The 21,346-nt window shown below is 37.4% G+C and overlaps 1 long non-coding RNA gene across 1 annotated transcript in view; it reads left to right on the top strand.

Moving 5' to 3' along the window:
- The window catches only part of LOC110401840, a 119,040-nt gene that overhangs the window by 88,632 nt on the left and 9,062 nt on the right, over positions 1-21,346 (top strand). Inside the window, exon 2 of the long non-coding RNA XR_002440650.1 lies at positions 9,590-9,675. This is a non-coding gene — a long non-coding RNA (uncharacterized LOC110401840). The remainder of the gene's footprint in view (positions 1-9,589; positions 9,676-21,346) is intronic.

Below are 21,346 nucleotides of genomic sequence, written 5' to 3'. Positions count from 1 at the left end.
ATCCAGAACAGATGGTTTAGTTTTATTATTTAGTTTCTTATCTCTGCTTCATATTCTATTTTTTTTTACCTGAAGTTCTTTTTGATACCTTTGATTTAGAAGCATCCAAAAAAACTTATCAAATTCCTTTATCTGAGAATGAATGGCCAAGTATTTTAGTACAGTTATTACTTATAAATATTACTTATAAATATTTCTATACTGCCAGACGAAATCACCAACAATTAGAAGAGTAACTTCAAATCCCAAAGTTTTAACCTTTTGTTTTCCTACTATTAGGCTGCAAAAGACTCAGACTGAAATCACCAGAGGTGCACCAATTTACTAGATGAAGATCTGACTCCCTGATTTCAGCTACTAGCAGGACCTCTCTGTCTATGCAATCCCAAACCTACAGAGACATGCCTTTCTGTAGAGTGATATATCAGAGAAATAGTGTTACACACTGGAAGTGCTCATCCTCCCCCAGACTGCAGGTGCAGTTTATAAACCCTGTAACACAAAAAAGTTTTGATCTTTTGGGGTTTAAGGACATAGGGTTTCCTTTTATCTTTGTGACAGTGATAATACACATTCTGCCAAGTCTGAATTCTTTAAAGCTACAGTGATCATTTAAATTTATTACCAGTTACTAATCACTTTCCATGTTTCACCTATAAATTTCAAGGTGGAATGTAACATATAATGTAGAACATGCAATATTTTTCGGGTTTTTTTCTCTCTTAAATTTATAGAGCAAAGTCCTGCATTAAAATAATTCATGATGGATAGTAGAACCTTAGTGTATGGCAAAATTAAGTCATATCATGGAGATATGAATAATTTCATAATAAAACCATGAGGCTGCCTCCACAGTACTGATTTCTTAGAAGGTGCTCTGTAGGCTCACTTACTTATAATAGATAGCATATTTCATCTTTTCACTTGTTTTATTGTCCTGCTTTTTTATTGTAGTCACTTTATGTCTTAAGTACTAACTTTTGTTGCTGCTTTCTTAAATATATTTTCTAACACTCCAAAAGCTGTGGATTAAGCATAGCTAAATGCATAGTATGCTAAAGATTTTTTGAGAAACTTGAGTATAAGCACCTTATAAATACAGCAGAAGAGTTTTACAACACCAACATCAACAACATTCTTATTGCTAGAGAAAGAAATGGGCTTCTAATATTTCCAAAGAATGCAGTTTTTGAATAACATTCACCTACAATATTTTGATTCTACACCTTCATTTAGATGTACAGAGGAAAATCAGCTCATCAGAAACTGCAAAAACGTTATTGTAAGAGCAGTAACACTGTGAATCATATGTTGGAAGGCTATTTTGCTATCACTTGCATTGATGAACATTGTAAATAACTAAGATACTTAGTGAGACTCAATAAGAACTCAAGGATAGCCAGGGGGAAAATAGTTCCATAAAACCATGATGAACTGTAATTTACCATAGAATTTCTGTTGTACCAGAACAGCTACTACAGAAAAATCTTGAAGAAACATCTGCCATTGATCTCCTAGCAGTACTGCGTTTGAATAACTCATTACTTTTGTGCCAGTTTTGGTCAGTCTGCCATATTAAAAAGGATTTGATCCACTTTCTTTAATGCATTTATATACAACAATGACCACAGCAGCTAAGACACCCATGCTACAATTACTGAGGGGGAAGTGAAATTCAAGATAACAAATTTACAACATTAAATGAGGAGCAATAAGTCACTCAGAAACAATAAATCTGATGTCTTTCACAGTAAATTGCAATTTGTAATAATTCTAATTCCCATTTTTAAAAGATATTTCACATTTAGGTACTGTTATAAAATAATACTTCTATTCTGAAGTGAAATGGCAGCACTATTATAAATATCTGGGCTACTCTGTGGCAAATATTTATGAAGACCACGTACAAAGATGACATCTACTGTCATAGTGGAGTTTTTAAAATTAATTGATATATTTAGCTACTTCCTCTCACAGTCTTGGGAAGTTTATGCTGCTCTCATTTGATAGACAGGACCCAAGGTTGTTCCTACGCTGTTCTAACAAAGTCTTTCAAGATGACCACAGGAATGAACTGACCAAATATTCACACTGTCTTGCTCTGGAAGCATCATAGCAGTACCTCAGCGGGACACTCACAAGCAGCATGGGTACTTCAGGTTTTGGACTCTCCCTACCAGAAACAAGCAGTTCCCATCTCCCAATGGGCTTGAGGTGCACCCTGTCACCCCAACACCCTCTCAAACACATTCAAAAGCTCATGGTTAAGATTCCACACGTAGCTGTCTTATATGCTAATGCATATACATGGTGTTAGCCATCAAAAGACTGACAGAAAGCCTCTCCAATAAGTGCTGCATCCTTCTTTCCACACATCAGCACTTCATCTTCAACCAGAAATTCAGCAAAGATCTGTTAAATGGATGCAAAGCGTCAGCTGCAGCAATCACCAGGTGGATTAATTACCACAAGGCCAAGGATGATGAACACAGTGCCAAGAGTCACCCCTGTTGAGTCTTGGCTGCAATAATTTCTTGCCAGGTGAGCAGCTGTAAAATGTGTGGCTGCCCACAATGTTGGAGGAGATTAGATCTTATCACAAACAAGCCTGTGGTTCTCAAGGCCTCTGAAATCTATATATATTAGTGATGAGAAGTGGGTTTCACAACACTTATATGGTCACCACCTCCAGGCTCCTATCCTCCCCAGTTCTAAGCACTGTATATGTTTGCATGCCTCCTACAATGCATTTTCAGCCCAGCACAAGCCAGACTTGTCAGTGCAAGAGCTTCTGTCTGGCAGCTGTCCACAGCAGTGTCTGGGCTCTGACTAACCTCATCACATCACCAAATTTTGAAAGAAATGACCACATTGTGTCATGCTCTACGGAACCATGCATAACTGGGGCTGGGGCAGCACAATTCTCCTGCTTTGTCAAAAGACTTCTCAGAAGGCAAAGACACCATTCAGCTATGAAGGTGCACAATAATTATGCACTGACATTGTGCATTGCCAATGATTATGCATGTCATTTGTTGCATAAAGTCTAGTCCGATTAAAATCAGCCCGTAATTAAAATTCAAGAATAGAAGCTGCAGTGCATCTCTGTAGTGCCAGTGCTCTGTTCTGATACAGCTTTCCATGCTCATTTCTAGCCAGCACAGAGCTCCTGATGCCCCTGAGTTGTTAAAGGTCTGAAACAGGGAATCCAGTCCAACATGGTCCACGACAACACAAACTACTTCTTGTGTCCATATCCTATATTGTTTTAACACTAAGATTTCTCCTAACAAACTTCATCAGCCTTAATAAGGGCACAAAAATTTTTTAAAAATTACTTGAAGGCTAGCAGAACTCCACTAAGCATTTAGACCTTACATGTATCTATTTTGTTGGCAGTTTAAAAGGCAGATTCCTTATGTTTGTACTGCCCTTACAATTATATGATTCTGTGAGCTGTTGTGTAGCATGAGGCACAGAGTCTCATAAGACAGGAGGAATAATTATGATCGTCTAAGGATAAACTAGTCCTTGAACAGCTCATTACAGGAGAGCATGAAAATATGGTTTTGCCTGCCCAAAAACTAGTAATCCTGATGGTTATTTACTCTCTTGTGAATTGCTTGCTTTCATCAGTGCATCCTGATGATGTATACTCAAGGACACTACAAAAGAAAATATTTCAGCATGTCAGACCTATCAATGACATTATTTCTTAATCTAGTAATCATTTTTAACTGAGGAACAATGACTTGGAATTTTATAGGTAAAAATATTATATGAAATAATATGAAGAGTTCCTAATTTTTTTCTCATATTGTGCCAAAAAAAAAAAAAAAAAAATTGTCCCTGTTTCACAAGCATAGCCTGCTACTGCTAGTTGTAGAAATGCATTCTCAGAAGGTGTCACCTGGGAGGCTTATGACTCGCAGAGCCTAAAGGAATCTGGATAAGGATTTTAAAAACACTCATAAGGCAGAATGGCATGGCTCAGATTAATGACACCAAGAAAAATATATTCAAATGAACAGAAATATTGTAAAAGTTACTCTGCATATTTATATTAAACTACAATTTTAAATAATCTTTGGAAATGATATTTAAGAGAACATCTGTATTATCAGCACTAATACAAACTGGAAGGGCAGTGAGGCCCTGGCACAGCTGCCTAGAGGAGCTGTGGATGCCCCATCCCTGAAAGTGTTCATGTCTGGGTTGGATGGTGCCCTGAGCAGCCTGATGTGGTGATGGCAACCCTACCCACAGCAGGGGGATTGGAACTAGATCATCTTTGAGGTCCCCTCTAAGCTAAGCCATTCTCTGTAAGTTTCCATATTATGCTTCTTAATAAATTTCTAAGTCATTCATTAATGCACTTTTATTAGCCTTTTCTACATGACTGTATCACTGACTTGTGATGATACTTGTAAGATGAGCAAATTGTTCCTAACAAAACTGCTTGCAGATATACCATTAACTGTCAAAATGTTAATTCCTGTCAGCTGCTACAAACCAGAGTTTCAGATCACGATCCAAAGGATTAGAGATATATTGTGCATTTCTGGTTTCCAAAAGGCATTCGTTTTCTGCAATAAATCTTCCAATTGTTCAGCCATATTGAGTAAGAGTTGTTTCTAGTTGCACAACACCAATACTAGCTCTTTGTGCAGAACCATAGGCATTCACCCAGCCCAACAGGCTGCAAAATGATCCTGATCCCATTGTCCCTTGCCAGATCCCTGCCAGGAGCTACTTCTGACAAGATGTGTCTTGGGACCTGTTGGGTGAGCATTAGGGTTGCCCACACAGCAGCTGCAGCCATTCCTCTGCTTCTCACATCCTTTCCACAGAAGCAGGAAAAACAAGCTCTTCTCCCTCCTGTACAAGCACACTCTGGGTAAGAGATACTATCCCTCATTCTCAAAGGGCAAAATTCAAGGGAATTTTTGAGTGGACTGTGCCTAGTATTGCTCCTAAGAGATCAGCATGTTTTACAAGATTATTCAGAATGAAAAGATGTTTCTGAATTCATCCCCTTTGAAGGAAAGACAGAAGAATATTTCTTTTGGAGATTTTTCTTCTTTTACAAGCTATTATGGAGAGAAGTGCTTAGAGACATGGAATTAAAAGCTAGAATATTGTGTCTGCTTCTATAAAAGCTATGGATTTTTCTTTAAAAATTAATGTTGCAATGCATACAAGAACCATATATTTGAAAATAGCGGAGAAACTGGTATTTGTGGAGTTGTGGTGCAAATGTTAGATCCCTTGACAGAAAATGTGTGAACTGTCCATGAAATATAAATAACAATTTTCTCATTACCTTCTCCACTCATGTTTTCATGGCATATTTTAAAACCAATACTCTGTATAATATAGCATGTATATTGCATTGACAGATAATGATCAACAGGAGTATGAACACACAAACAAAGAGAATCGATACATTTCTGTCCTCTTTCAGAAGCACTTTGGTGTATTTTAAAACTATAAGAGGAACTGATATGAAAATGTGGCCTTCCATTAGCTGCAGAAATGCATCAGAGTTCAGTGGTATCCAATGGAACTATCCTGCAAATAATTGTCATTTAAGGGTGGCAGACACCTCTTCTCTTCAGTTAGGATAAACAAAGTTCCTGTCTGATCCTGTAACAAAGATTTACCTTTAAGAAAGTTAAATTAATCATTTATTATTCATTACAATTCCATATAGATACTTCTAATTAGCACATTTCCCCTTGTCTCTTCTCCTCCTTTAAACGTCTCAACATGTTCTTGACGGAACAATTGGTCTTTATTAATGTGTGACAGCTTAGATCTGCAGCGAGCTGTTTGCCAGATGTTTGAACTCTGGTGAACTGCTGTTCACTTGTCAGACTGGCAATGAGAAACGAACAAATATCGCGCTATTCAGCCTCCCTCCTGAGCTGCCAGAGAATTTCAAACAACTTCAAATGTCAGAGCCAAAGGATCTACTCAGAAAGAATAGGGTATGTTCCTAAGGAGATCAGTGAGCCATGACTTTTCTAGAAAGGCAACTTGATTTTTTATTATCTTCCATGCATAAGCTACAGAGTAAAGGGCTGGAGCATCAGAGGAACCCATGCCACAGTGAGAAAGAGGCTTCAGAAGGACACAGCTTTCACAGATTCTCAAGTTCTTTGTGGACTGTTAAGTAGAGCAGAGAATAGACGTAAGCAGACTATTATAAAGCATCTCCAGGCAGGGACATTTGACTCTGAAGCTGTTCACATCTGTGAGCTGAAGGAGAGAGGTCTTCTGTGAAGTATGAACATATTAATCACTTGTTCAAGGAGAAGGAAAAAAACACATTTCCTTTCTCCTTTTTGTTATAATTTCTTTCTCAGAGTTATATATAAAAGACAAAGGGACAAATTAACCACAGACCTAGCACTTTAAATTTCAAAAATAGATCTCCAATAAAATAAGTAAATAAGAAGGTGTAGATGCTAAAATGTGTCCCACCCTTTCCATGAATAAGCCCCACATATGTGCCTGGTGCACTGACTGCAGGAGCACGGCCATGTCCCACCAGAAGGTGTTTATAATACCACACAAGGACGGTCCTTCTGACTTCAGAGATTACCATCGCCTACTTAGAAGAAAACTTTTTGACTCCACACTCACATTTAAAAAACACCTCATTTGAGAGTAGTATCTGCTCAAAAGCACTGGCATTTTTATATACAGAAAGGAGTAATGTGGTTTGGATAGTCCCTGGCTCCACATTTTATTGCAAACAACATTAAACATTGTGTGACATGTGGCCTTGAAAAACCTCAGAATTGTTTAAAAGATTCAGACCACAACAGTTTAGTGTTGCTATTCTGTAATAAAACTCTTGCATTACATTGTTTACACTGCACTGAAGGACACTTATATGGGCTTAGATGGTAGTTGTCCCGCAGGATGCTCTTGGAAACAAAATGCACATCTCCTGAGGCTATGACAGTAAACACAAATTTTCATAAGTATTTAGCAGTGATAGAAGCTTAAACAATGTAAAATGGACTAATTATCTTTCCTGGATTTTTTTTTGTTTTTTTTTTGGAAGATCTCTCTGCAGGATCCAGATAAAACCGTATTCTCTTTTTTCTGAATTTATTCCAGATTAGAAGTCCATATACCAAAAAACAAAAAACAGCTCTTTTTGTTTGTGTGTGCACATATATGAAAATAAAGGAAACATGGGCAGATGTTATGGAAAACATTCTCCAGAAGATTATTTTCTTTTCAAGCTTTTTTCCTTGGGGCAAATTAGGAATCCATTGTGTAGAAATCACATTATGCCACAAACCTGAGAAGATGGGAGATATAAGATATTGTGGGGAATGTAGAGAGTTTAAGTACAACCATAAACTTGAAACAATTATTTTTCTGATTTGTCAGTGGAAATGGAATAAGGAAGATGACTTAATTGTGATTACGTGACTTACACTTTGCTCTAGCTGCCAGTCTTGATATTTCTGCAGGTAGAACATTTGGGAATACTTTCAGACAGATTTGAAGAAACAAGAAGGATTAGCAGTAACCCCTTATAATTCTGTCATGTCTAAAAGCCCAATCTGCAGAAAAGGCAGAATAAGTGTGAAAAGACCAGGCTAAGCCACATCTTCTTTTCAGATTTTCATATTGAAATTATATATATATGTGTATATATCTTTATGTCCAACATGTTTTCCACTGTGTTATTACTCAGTCCCCAGGCCAATGTTTTTGAGCCCTCACTCTTCAGGTTTTAGAAGCAGACCACTAAAGCTACCTACAGATGTTTAAAGTGTCATTTATGGTGGATAAATTACTTTCATAGCTTTCTAAATACATTCTGCAATGTTTAACAGTGCATAAAATTCCATTCAGTTACACCAAATACCACTGGGAGATTTTGCCTGTTTCCTCATAAAGTGGACTGCTACTATGAGCTCACTTAATCCCATAAACTCTCAATTTTTATAATTTCCCAAGTGATAACAAGAAAAATTGCAAATGATGCTGCAGCTCCACTCATCTTTTGTCTTTATACCTGGCTCAATAAACTTGAGTTATCTTTTCCCAAGTTCTCTCTGAGCTGAAATATTATTTCCTTATTTGTAATTCACGGCTCTTCTTGAAATGAGCAATGCCGTTTACAGTTGTGAGCATCCAGAATTCTGCATCATAATTTCTCTGTTACTCTGCTGATTCATTCACTTCCGTCTCTGTCATGGCATTGTTTAAAAAAACATACTCTTTTTTTTACCGTTCTTAAATTGAAGATTGATCTTTAAAAACATGTTTCCTCACATTTTTAATGATTTTTAGCCTGGTTAGTAGCAAAAGACAGCAGAGACAAGATATACCAGGGTAAATAAATCAGCAGACAGCATTTTCTTGTGAATTTTCCTCAATTTTTATTAAATGTCCTTTGCTACTTAGATTCAGTTTTAATATGTAGAACCTTGTTATCTGTGCTGTAATTGAAGGTCCCCCTACAGATGTTCATAGCAAATCAGATGAAACTGTGTGTGGTAAATGAAGTAATTATGGTCTGCTTAGCTCAGTCTTGTTTTGATAGAGTTTAAAAGCGTTCAAAGACAATAATATGTTATCCAAGGCTTCATTTGATAGCAAAGAAAGAAGTTTTTTTATGTAGTAGTTGTCTTGCAGCAATAGTAAAGGCAAAACTCAGCCTATATTTTCCTTAAGAATTATACCTATTATTTCAGATAGGGTTTGTGCATGCAGTATTCTACTATATGTTGAGAAAACTTGGGGCTAATATTTCCTCTATGTATTGGGAATTCAGATGTCTGAGATATTAAAGACTGTTTTCTGTGCTAAGGGATAATGACAATAATTCAGCTTTGTTGACACTTCCTCCCAAAAAATAGCTGCAAAACATTCTGCTGAGTGCCATTATAAACATCACTAGTTTTCCTTTATGTGTTTGGGTTATTACTAATGCATTTCCCCAAAACACTTTCTTGTACAGTTTTAAACTAGTGATAAAATCATGTCATCTTGGAAGCAAACCCTGGAAAATGTGCTGTGGATTAGCAAGCGACAGTAACATGTCAATAACTTAACACCTTTGGACAACATAAAAGTAAAATGAATAAACATACAATTATATTTTGGGATCTTTTTAATGTTTATAAATATCTTAAGTGTGGGAGTCAAAGAGACATGGCCAACATCTTTTCAGCTGTCTGTGGGGACTGGACAAGGGGAAAAGGCCATAAACTTGAGCATAGGAAGTTCTGCACCCATAACGAAGTTCTTCACGGTAAGGGTGATGGAGCACTGGAACAGGCTGCTCAGAGAGGTTGTGGAGTCTCCTCTGGAGACGTTCGAGACCCACGTGGATGCCTACCTGTGCAAAACCTGCTGTAGGGAGCCTGCTTTGGCTGGGGGGTTGTACTTGGTGATCTCTAGAGGTCCCTTCCAACCAATTCTGTGATTCGGTGATATACATTAATGCTGTTCTCTCCACAACTTTAGAGAGTGCTTCATGGCTACTAGTATGTGTTTAAAGCGTAAGTATTTGTTATATCTAACTTGTTAACCTTACTCATTTTCTTTCTTTCAGGCTTATGTTATGTACAACCTCAGTTATGCCTTCCATTTCAATCTCCATAAAACTGATCTGCCACCAACCTGAAATGGCTTACAATGGTAAGAATGATGACTATTTGTCAGCAATTAGAAACAAATTCTGATGCTTATTCTCCACTGTGTTGCTAGAAACAAAAATTACATAAAGGTGCTTGATCTCAGTAGGTGTGGTAAGCAATCCAGTATTTCAGCCAAGGTAAGGGAATGTGCAAGGAATGTTTCAAGTCAAAACATCTAAAAGTTTCATCCAAAAACAGATCAAGTGGAACACAATTGACCCACAAGCATGTCTAAGGCAAATAATGCCAGCTCACTGTTCTTTGCCCACAAAATATTTGCTTTTGTATGGAACAGCTGTTAATCCAGACTTAGGTACTGCATCTCCATGTGAGAAGCATAGTGCTGTCTTTCTTTGGCTGTTTTGGCCAGAGTGAAAGTACTTTTTGCCTTAATAAATAACAGAATTGTTTTGCAAGTGGTTATTAGAGAAGCAGTGGTATTAAAAATAAATAACCAGAATGATTTAATTAGGATTATGTGATTATGTGACAAAAGTAATAGCAAAAATTAGCAAAAGTAGGATTGCTAGACCAAGAAGAAGAAAACCATTCTGGTGGTGGTCAGGGCTGATTTCACTTAATCGTATTTTGGGACATAGTTGCTTTGAAGATCTTCTGTCTCGATAATGTCAGAGACCGGGACAAAAGCATCACTACAGGAGAAAAGACTTAGAAAATAACAGAATCTTAGGATTGGGAGCTAAAGGAATCTAAGCTTGAGGAAACAGTTATCCAGATATGCAAAATTGTAAGAATCAGTCAGAATCTACATTAGAATACAGGGATATTTACACAATGTGCTCAAAGGGAAATAGGAGTGGTGGGGGAAGCTACAGAGCAGAAAGCAATTAAATTACTCCATTTTAGTTAGTTGAAATGTTAGCTAAAGGCAAAGCTATAAATTACTTAGGTGAGTATGTCAACAACAACAGCAACAAAAAAGTGGCTACAAGTAAATCAAGTAATAGAATTTATTTGGAATTCACTGTATACTGACAAAGTTCTTTGTAAGACATGGAGTGATTTCAACATAAAAATCACCAAGGTTAGAGTGCTAAATCGAATCAGATACCTTCTGCTTTGAAATCACAAAACCAAATAGTTTGAGAATGAAAAGTAAAGTTTCAGTATGACACAGAAAAATTGTTATAATTATAGTAACATGATTGATTTTCAACAATGGAATGTCTAAGTTTTCACACTACAACAATGTTTAGCATACACAATATTTTTCTACACTTATTTTAACCAAGAACTACCAAAACTGAGAGAACTTCAGGTGAACTCTAATCAAGCAAAGTAAATGGTCAAGATAACATAATCAACCTCTATGCCACATCAAAAGTCAGCATCAATCAATAGAAAAAGAAACATTTCAGAAAGGATTGGCAGAATGCATCTTGCATTTGAATACTTTCTACATTAGCTAAGACTATTTAGAAAAAAAAGAATCAGTGAAGAGAGAATAGTGACAAAGTCTCTGCTGAATGTGTTACCTGCTAATAATAATAATAATAATAATAATATTTTTAAATAAAAAGATTAGGATTGAAAACAAAGCAGCAGTGACTTCATCGTGTGCATCAGTGCTGTTACTTCATGTTTATGTAGCTGGTGTTCAGTTTGATTATTCTATCTGGAGCAAAAGCTTAAAAATAGATACATCCCAAGAACAAACAATGTGATTTAAGTCACTGAGAAGGTCTTGAATTAGTAAAGATTGGAATTTGTAGGAGAAGTCACGTAGGAGGAGTATGCATGAAAGAGACAGTTGTTCTCAAGACTTTCATAACTAAGGCCATCTAGACCTAGCCACTTGACACATGTTGCCAACGCTGAGTATTTGCACACTCTTAGCCATTACTGTGGCCTTTTCTATCCCCTAGTTATTATTTCACCTCTTGTTGCTTGAACTGTGTCACATGAAATTTCGGATCAGAAGTTCTTTGTCTATTTTAGGCACAACTGTCTGTATGTTTACTTGAATACAAGTACACACTAAATAACAATAACAGAAGAAAACCATAGGTTTTTCTCAGCCACCCCTGGTCTCTGCACACTAGCTTTCATTTTAGCCTATACTTCCTGCCAATCTTAATGGTCGCACTCTGGCACCAAAGGAAGAGCAAACCTGGCAGAGCAAGGAGCTGTAGTAGCCAGTTTACCAGCAGGGCAGAGAATTTGCTGCAGTTCTAATTGAAAAAAAAAGCCTCATTTGGGCTTTTGCCTTCCCCATCACTCTCTCCCTCTCTGCTAGCTTCCTGTTAAGTTCTATTGTGTTTCTGCAGTGCAGTCATTATATTCTCTAGATATTTGATTTACATAATTGAAGCAGTCCAGCTTATTTTAGGAAAATTACAACTTTGTGGAAAAAAAATAACTTATACAGTAATTATGGCAAAGATGTTCTGCTTTGTGTCAGACACAATGAAATTAGTGGGTTTAAAAATTAAGAACAAGGGCCTTTAAGCTCTTGGTGTCATTTTTAAAATAGGAGTGAATACTGTTAAGAAACAGCTTTGCATGTTAATCGCAGTAGCTAAGAACATTTCTTGCTAAAGATATATGATGCTCAAACTTATTTTAAAAATACTGAATGAAGGAAATTGATTTTTTTACTGTAAAATTTACCTGTCATTCTGCAAGATAAGTTACAACCACATCTGGCCATTAAAGAAGATTATTGTATGAAAAGTCACCTACTATAGGAAAAGAAATGTTGAGTGCATGTTGATTTCAGACAGGATTTATGCAACTTACTTTATGTCAGGGAAGCAGGGTTCTCATTATTGTATAGTTCCTTTGCATGTAGGGTCTATTTCCAAAACAACAGGTACAATAGCAACTGTCAAATATATATCATAGAATAAGAAAGACAAATATTGAGAGTTGCTTGGTAACTACATCAGCCAGTTCCCTCAGGACTCTGGGATGCATATTTATGGGATCCACAGACTAACAGATGTTCAGGTTCCTCAGGTGGTCTCGAGCCTGATCTTCACTTGTAGTGAGAGGGACATTGATCCCCCCAGTCCCCACCTTCTCACCCATTCACTCACAGGGTGTATGAAGAGCTGTTGCTAGTGAAGTCTGAGGCAAAAAATTGTTGAGTACCTCAGCCTTCTTCTTGTCTGTTGCTACTAGCCTGTATATAATGCTCACTAGGAGGGGTACGCCCTCCTGGACTTTCCTTTTCTGATTGATGTACCTTTAGAAGACTTTCTTGTTCTTCTTTGCACCTCTTGTCAATTCCATTTCCAGTTGGGCCTTGGCCTTCCTGACTCCATCCATACACAGCCTAGCAGCAGCCCTATATCCTTTACAGGGCACCTGGTCCTGCTTCCACTGTCTGTTCATTTTCTTCTTGCTTTCCAGTTTGACCAGCAGGTCCCATTTCAGACATTATGTCTTGCCTTTCTTTTCTGACTTGCTATACCAGGAGATGGAGATCTCTTGTGGCCTAAGGAAAGATTCCTTACAGATCTGCCAGCTCTGCTCCACTCCCTTGTCCCTGAGGACAGATTCCCAAGGGGGTTTGTTGACTAACTCCTTGAAGAGCTGAAATTTGGCTTTCCTAAAATTTAGCATTCTGATTTTACTCTTTTTCTGTTCAGTATCCCACAGGCATTAACTCCACCACTGTATGATTGCTGGAGCCCAGGAAGCCTCCAATCCTGTTGTCACTAGTCAGTTCACCCACGTTGGTGAGCAACAGGTCCAGCACTGCATCCCCCCTAGTCGAGTTGTCTATTATATGGCTCAGGAAATTATCTTTGATGCATTCCAGAATGTAAATGCTACCTTCTATGCTGTTGTTAAAGTCGACACATTTTACATACATTTGGCCTTTCTTTTCTTACCGAGAGTTTTTGCGCCACGTGTAGAATCATCTTTAGTCCTGTTAACAAGCATCTTTCCAGCTTTTCATTCTGTGACAGACCCAAAACTAGCATATTCCCGTTCATGATTGTCTTTCCCAGGCTCTAGAATGATAGACAGGCGGATTTTACTTTGATGAGATAAATGACTCAAAAAGCATCATCTCTTTCCCACGAGGCTTTTCTCCCTCCTGCTACAGTTTCCATCTTAAATCAGCCTGAACTCAAGCCATCTCATGAAAGCATTAGCAGAAATAGTTGGCCTCATGCACTGATCATCAGAAGCTCCAGGTTATACTCAGTTAAGCATCAGAATTAATTCCACATTTGAGAAACCCTCTCAAAGAACATCCTTATATTCCAGGGAGGTATGAATGTCTCAGCTGAACAGCCAATTAAAAACATTTTGCTAATCACCACTGAATCCCATTAAAACTGTCTCCAAACGTAAGTCCAGAGGCTGGAAGGCCAGTTCATGTCAGACAGGAATTTTCACGTCGTGTTCATATTACTTCCCACAGCAAAACTGTGACACAGTTGGTAACATTGAGCAGTACTGTGTGTTTTACTAGCTTGGTGCACGACAGCTACCAATTCCAGTGAAAAAGCTTCCTCTCTTCACCTCTGAAAAAGATTTAACTTTCATTGCAAAACCTGCTAGAAAATACAATCTTGTAAGTAGTCTTCATTTGAATAAAACACAAAACCCAAAACTAAAATGAAACTCAATTTCAAACACAGTAATTCCTACAAGTCTATATTTTACTTCTCTTACGACTCTCATTTCCTTTTGGAAAATGAATGTATCTTCTATTGTTCTTTTTTTCCCACTTTTAACAGCAGGCGTGATTTTTTGAGAGGTGTAGGAAAGGCTTTGTGCCAACAGCACTCTGTTCTTTTGGTGGGTTTTAGGAGTGGTTTCAAGTTCAATCCAGACAACACAAATGGATTTCAAGGATATCAGATACCTCTGCATCTAACTGTATGCAATATACCCAGCCTCATATTGCCTGTTTTTTTTCTTTTCACCATCAGCCTTTCTGAAGCCTGTGTAGGACTGACTGTCTGCAGATGGAGGTTACATATAAAATGCGTCAGAATCTAGCCTAAATATAATAACCCCATGCTTTTTCCCTTTAATCCAATTTACGATTTATTTTATCTCCCGTTTAATACGATTCAATTATTTTTATGATGAATAATGCAATGTCCACCCTTTAATTATACCATTACCTAATTAGCTCATTGGCTAGACAAAGATGCTACATTTTAATTAATTGAGACCACATATCTGTCTGAAATGAAGGCCAAAAGGTGTTCTGCTCAGAGCGGCTAAGCAGACATTCATTGACCTTACAGGTACTACTGCATAATGTACAAGCTGCAAAACACACACCATTTCAACACACTAATGCAATCACAAACTTAATGCAAATTGAACTGAATGGATTTGCTCCAAATGAAACCAAAGATGCTTTGTTTCACACACGCTCTGAGGCCTATAATACACTGCAAGTTTTGAAATATGTACAGGCAATAAATACAGCTCACTTGAAGGACAGCACTCTAAAGTGAATAACATGCAGAGAGAGAAATTTCAAAAAAAAGGCAGAGGAAAGCAGCTCACTTTCTCTCTCTGCCTGCAAGCTCATAGAAACAAAAGTGGTACCTCAGGAATGGATTGCCTTTGTGTCATGGCAACCTGTGCTACGCATATAATTTGGCACTATTTTGTCCCAAAATAGCTGTGGAAGTTAGGGTTAGGAAGTTAGTGTTTCCTGTTAGAACAGATTAGGGAAAAAAAAAATCAAACTCAAATAATTATTTAAAAAAATATCAACTGAAACTTTAGAAAAATAACATAAAGCACTGCTGAAAATTCAATGACATAGGGCAGAAATAAGGATGCTCAGAATAACATGGGAGTTAAACAAGTAAACATGGCTTGGCTGAATACTATAGAATATTTACCAGTAATATGAATAAACTATGTCCGTTTCAAATGGATCATTGGTGATTACAGCCAAAACAGAAACCATCACTCTTAGCTAATGTCTTATATTAACTATCAAGAGGAAATAAATAGCAGATAGTTTGACCTTCACCATTGCACAACCTTGTCCTTGCTTGCCCTGCTAAGCACTGACTTTGTCATTTGGACTAATATTTAATCCTGGAAATTAGTTTTTTCATTTCTTTGTATGCAGTCTACTGAATATATTTGAGAAAAATCCACTGAACTATTGTCCTCCCATAGCACGAAGGTGTCTGTTTTACGTACAGGTATTTTTTTCCCAGTAATTCAATTAGCAAAATGCAAAGGCAGCATACATTATATATCAGCTTTTGTCATTAGTAGGTAGTGACAGGTTATCCTGCCCTATTTGGTAAAAATTCATTTCATGCAAGTGTTGTACACAGCGTACAGACATCTACAATCAGTCTTAATGTATTTGATGTAAGTGGGTACAACCTGGTAACATATGGTTTAAGGCCTTTTTACATAACCTCCTTCTTGCTGATGCTTTTTGAAAATAGCTCAAGGGGGACAATCTGGCTTAGCTAGGAAGTAAGTGCTGCAGTTTGATACAAATCCTCATGTTTACCCCGTGAGCACTAAGCAGTTTGATTTCCTGTCTATCTAGTGTTGATTAGTGTTGCAAACTGAAAACAATGATAACTCGACATTGCAGGAAAAAATCCTTCCAACCTAAAAGGGTTATTTATCCAAATATACTCATCATGCGTGCTGACGTCTCTTTTTACCCCCTCCTTTTTTCATTTTTACTGATGTGACTTTATCAGCAGCAGTGCTGGGGGTAGATGGCCTTTAAAGATATAAGAAAGGATGCCAGTGTGCGATGTGTTACCTAGCTAGCAATAAATTACAGGGGACAAGAGGAATGTCTGCATGCGATCCTTCTACCTATAGCACAGAGCCTGATTGTGTGTTTGTGTTTTTGAGCCAGATTACTTTTACAGTTTCACTTATGTAATGTGTAAAATAGCAATTATATTCTAACAAATTTGAAAACTTCTTTATACCCTTTCTAACATTGTCCCCTCATTCGGGCTACTGTTTTAATACATCAATATTTTGTTTATAGATTAGCAAATTATATGATGTAATTTGGAAAACCCTGTGAGTGCTTTTGCCTCTCCAGACTTTAAACTGTTTCTTTGCTAGGAGTCAGAAAGCTGCCTAGCCTTTAGATTTGCTATCCAACTGAAATCAGTGTCACTCAGCTAGGTGTTTGATTATAGCTCTTTTCTGTGTACTAACCCATTCCCATGTGCAGAAGAGAAAGCAGAAAGGAGTGCAGCAGGGCCACATAGCACCAGCCTGGCCAAGGACCTTTATGCCATTTTGGGCATTACTTCCCTTCTCTCTCTGATTTCAGACTGGTCTAACATGCTTGGTACTGCCTTTCAGCTTCAAGCTTTCAGCTTTAGTTCTCAGCACCTCCCTTTGAAACACCATGTCCTTTAAAAGAAAGGTGACTATTCACCTTCTGCTCGGTTTCTTTACAACACAAAGAAACCTTGAAACTTTAGATGCCAGAACAAGAAGAATGCTTTAATCTGAGCAGAATCTTCCACCAAGGTCTGAATGCTTATAAATCAGCAGCCCAGGCATTAACCATTAACACCTTTCAGTGTAGCACATCATTTCTATTTAACTTTCATACTATCAATACCAGCAAAAAATGTCCTTAAAAATATCTTTTAAGCTACAACAAAGACTGTGTTTTATTTCACAGCAGAGCTTACTGAAGGCAATATTTGTTTACTGGTTTTTAGCTTTCAGGTTACTACAATGAAGAAAATGAGTCTATGTCTCCTTTAACAAATCCAGAATTGAAAAGTGTTAAAGATTTCTGATATAGTTTATGCACAGTGATAGTAAAAGCCAAACATGAAGTCACCACAGATGGTTGTGCAGGGCCAGTACGAAGGTAATTTGGCATACAGTTAATCGCAGGATTATTGTATTTTTCCATGTATTTGGCACAAGACTATTTCCCTTAAGTTGTGTGTGCAAGATGAAGGTGAAAATTACAGGATTTTTAAGGATTTAAATGTGATTTTTATTGTGTTAGCATTTATAACACAATTCATTACCAAAATGATGCTCTGATTTGAATTTTCTTATAATGGAGGGATTTCCTCCCAGCCACAAATCCACATGGTACCCATATCCGCTTACAGCTGTAGTATTAATATTTATGAAGATTGTGTAATTCTTAAAATGTGGTTCTTGTCAGCTAAATTAAAATTTTTGAATTAATTTGATAATGGGAAATCCAAACTGGCTTATACTTAATAAGCTTTCCACTATGGTTAAAGTAAATTTTCCTCTCTGAGGCGAGCCTTGGTGGAAAGTTTACAGTATTAACTTCAACTAAGCTACCTCACAGGAAAGTCAGAATGTCTAAAATTCTTGAGCAAATTATTAATTACAAAGTAAGGGGTTTTGTACCTATTCTATATATTTAAAAAAAAAAAAAGCATTAATTAGGTCTACCTAACTAACCATTCCCCGGGTTCTTAAGTGCTAAAATACTGTGCGTCAAAGAGAACTGAGAGATAGTGTCTGCAGACAGACAGAAAAAGGAGATTTCAGATGAAAATTGCCATAGACAAACAAGCGATCATTATCAATTGCTTAGTTCTTGTGCAAAGACTTTTATCAATTGCATTTGGAAACCTTTCTATCGAGCAAATTCCAAGTGGGGTATAAACTGACTCCAGTCATTGTACATAGACTGAAACTATTCTCTTCTTCCATAACCAAAGGTAGTGCTGCCATGAGTCATAGCCTACCCTCTGACAGTTTCACTGGAAGGTAGTTTTGAAGAATGATGAGATTTTGACTTGCAACCACACTTTAAAAACCTCTTAAACCGTTCAGCCCCTCTTGGGGTTCATCTTTCCTGCAATAAAGATGTGTTTCTAGCATTGAGATAATTATCTTGATATAGAAGCCAATTGGAAACAAAACATAGGTGCCTTTTACTTTTAGTAGACTTTGAGCAGCTATATCAATGTAAGAAACTACAGTTCCTTCCTTCAGCTAGGATTTTTATAGTTCACTATTTTGATGTAACAAAGCATGTAAAAAGTTGCAAAGGCAAGTTTTTACTTTTCTCCTGTAGAGACAGGGCTTTAGCTGTTGTTGATGTTGACAAAAGTAGGCCATGATGAATATCATTCCACTTCTCGAATGGATGATCTATCTGTCCACTAATTACAAATGTAAAAATAATTGGAATCTGTGGGCAGATTTATATTTTTCTAAAATCTTTCTTATGCCTGTAACCTCACTAACTCAGTAACTGAAAAATTCTCTAATGGTGTGCTGCCATGTTAATTAAAAGCAACATCATAATATCTTTTCCCATATCTTTCCTATCTCTTTTCAAAAGAAAACATCTAATGATATGAAAAAAACTAATGGGGAAAAAAGAAAAAAAATAACATATACACTTCGCTAATATAGTACAGAAGAGTTGTAACTCAACATTTAGATGTCATTAAGTATCAAAGGTAATACACAAATTATCTGGGATCAAATCCATTTTATGTGTTTAGTGGCACTACAATCACAGGACACACTATTTGAAACAATTCAGTTCTTTTTGTTAGTCTTATCTTAGTATTAATCCCCTTTTAGTTAGTGTAAACTACTTGGGTTCCCCAGGATATAATTTATTTCCTTGGAAACTACAACTGATACAAAGAGCATAAGGCGCTATTTCATAGAGCAAATCTCAGCTATAGTTGTCACCATCATTAGCTATGCAATTTCACCAGCCTGCGTGGTGAACCCATAACAATCTGCACCAGCAGAGATGATGCACTGTTTCACAGCTGTTAAGATGGCATCAGTGCAAGGAAAATGCTTGTCATGCTATCTATCTTTCATCAGCCCAAACAGATGAAAGTCAGATGGCATCAAATCCAGACAACATGGTGGGTGGAGTAGTGTCATCTGCGACAACGTACTAAGGCTTCCCTTCCATCCGCTCCTCTGTGTGCAGGGGCATACAGTACACATACATGGTATGTAGCGCCGAAATGCCCCTGCACGCAGAGGTGTGGACGGAAGGGAAGCCTTAGTACGTTGTCGCAGATGACTGAGTAGAACAGTCCAGTCAAGTTTGGCAATGTACTCCATGGTCTTCAACCCCAGATTTGAGGCCTGGGGTTATTGTGTTGCAAGAGAAAGGGTGTCTTCTTCTCTGGCCCAACTCTGGAAGTTTGAGCCTTCAGTTTAGTCAGCGTCGCAATGTAGTGATCAGAGTTGACGATTTGGTCCCAGTTCCAGCAAATCCAGAAAAGGCAGTGCACATCATTTTACCCACTGAGGGCTGTGTCTTGAACTTTTTCTTTGATGGGGAACTCGCATGTCGCCCCTCCATAGACTGCTATTTTAATTCCAGCCTGTAGTGGTAACACCACATTTCATCACCAGTAATGATGTGATCTATGAAACTGTTACTTTCAGCCTTGTATTTGTTCAAAAGGTCATGACAAAATTGTATACAGTGTTCTTTCTGTTCCTGTGTGTGCATTCATGGGACCCACCTGGCACAATATGATATTCCAATGCTGCCACCGTTGTTTCCAACTCATTGAAGCTGATATTCAGCTCTGTACACAGTTCCCTTGTCATAATTTGTCGATTTCTGCAGATGAGCTGATCAAAACACTCATCATTTCATGGTGTGACAGCTGTGCATGGCCACAAGGAATGCAGCTTCTCTTTTATGTCACTGTCGCCAATTTTGAAATACACCGCCCACTGCCTCACTGTGCTCACATCCACTCTTTGGTCTCTGTAAACATTCAGCAAGTGTCGATGAATGTCAATGTGTCCAATTTTTTCTACATGAAGAAATTTATTTCCACACCTTTGCTTCATTCATACCATTTTGTCAGACTATCCCTCTGCTGCCATCTGTTGCACAGCAACGTAATGTAAAGGAATATTGTTGAGAAGATTCAGTCTCTAGTGCCATACCACTCACATCCACCTCTGATATTGTGGGCCAACATAATAAAATATGAGCACTACTTTTGGAGCAGCGTTTGTAATATCACAATAGATTGCCCAAATTTAAGCTAAAGAACATGGTTCCCCTCAAAACTATCTAATGAAGAGATAACAAGCAATCATTCTGGAGAAAAGGGACAAGTATAAGTCCTAACAGTTTTAAAAGAATATTCTCATTAATGATATTAGAACAAAAAATGTGCTAATGAAATTCACTGCCAGCACTGCTTGGGAGATAATGTCAATAGAGAGAAAAATTGGAATATTGCAAAAGAAGAACTGAAAGCCCTATGGGACCCAAGTATGAGATAAAAGGACAGTACAAAGTCATGCATGTACAAACAAAATAAAGGATTTCTGCTATATACTTTCTGCTATACGCTAGAAATGCGTTTGTCTATAGATAATTGAGTGACAATGAGACACTAAAATGATTCAGCCATAATAAAAGTAAAAGCTATCAAGACTGCTTTAGGACAAGTATTTCCAGAATTCACAGAAATTTTACGCAGTAAAAGCATCAAGAATCACATTTATTAAATGCAGTTCTGGATGCTGAATTTAAAGGAAGACAAGCTCAATCTGTAGCAACTCAGGAAAGACTAGGAGAAGGAAGAGATGGCTGGAGACCAGAGCTTATGATTCTGACTTATTTGGCTTGAATAAAACAAAAGCAAGAACGTTTCTAGCCAGTAGAAGAGTAAAACTCTGGAATAGTCTACTTTAAACTATTTTGA

This window comes from Numida meleagris, chromosome 6 (genome assembly GCF_002078875.1).
Source record: "Numida meleagris isolate 19003 breed g44 Domestic line chromosome 6, NumMel1.0, whole genome shotgun sequence".
In the NCBI taxonomy this organism is placed as follows: Eukaryota; Metazoa; Chordata; class Aves; order Galliformes; family Numididae; genus Numida; species Numida meleagris.
The sequence above is the reverse complement of the archived record's forward strand: the minus strand, read 5'-3'. Positions and strand labels throughout refer to the sequence as shown.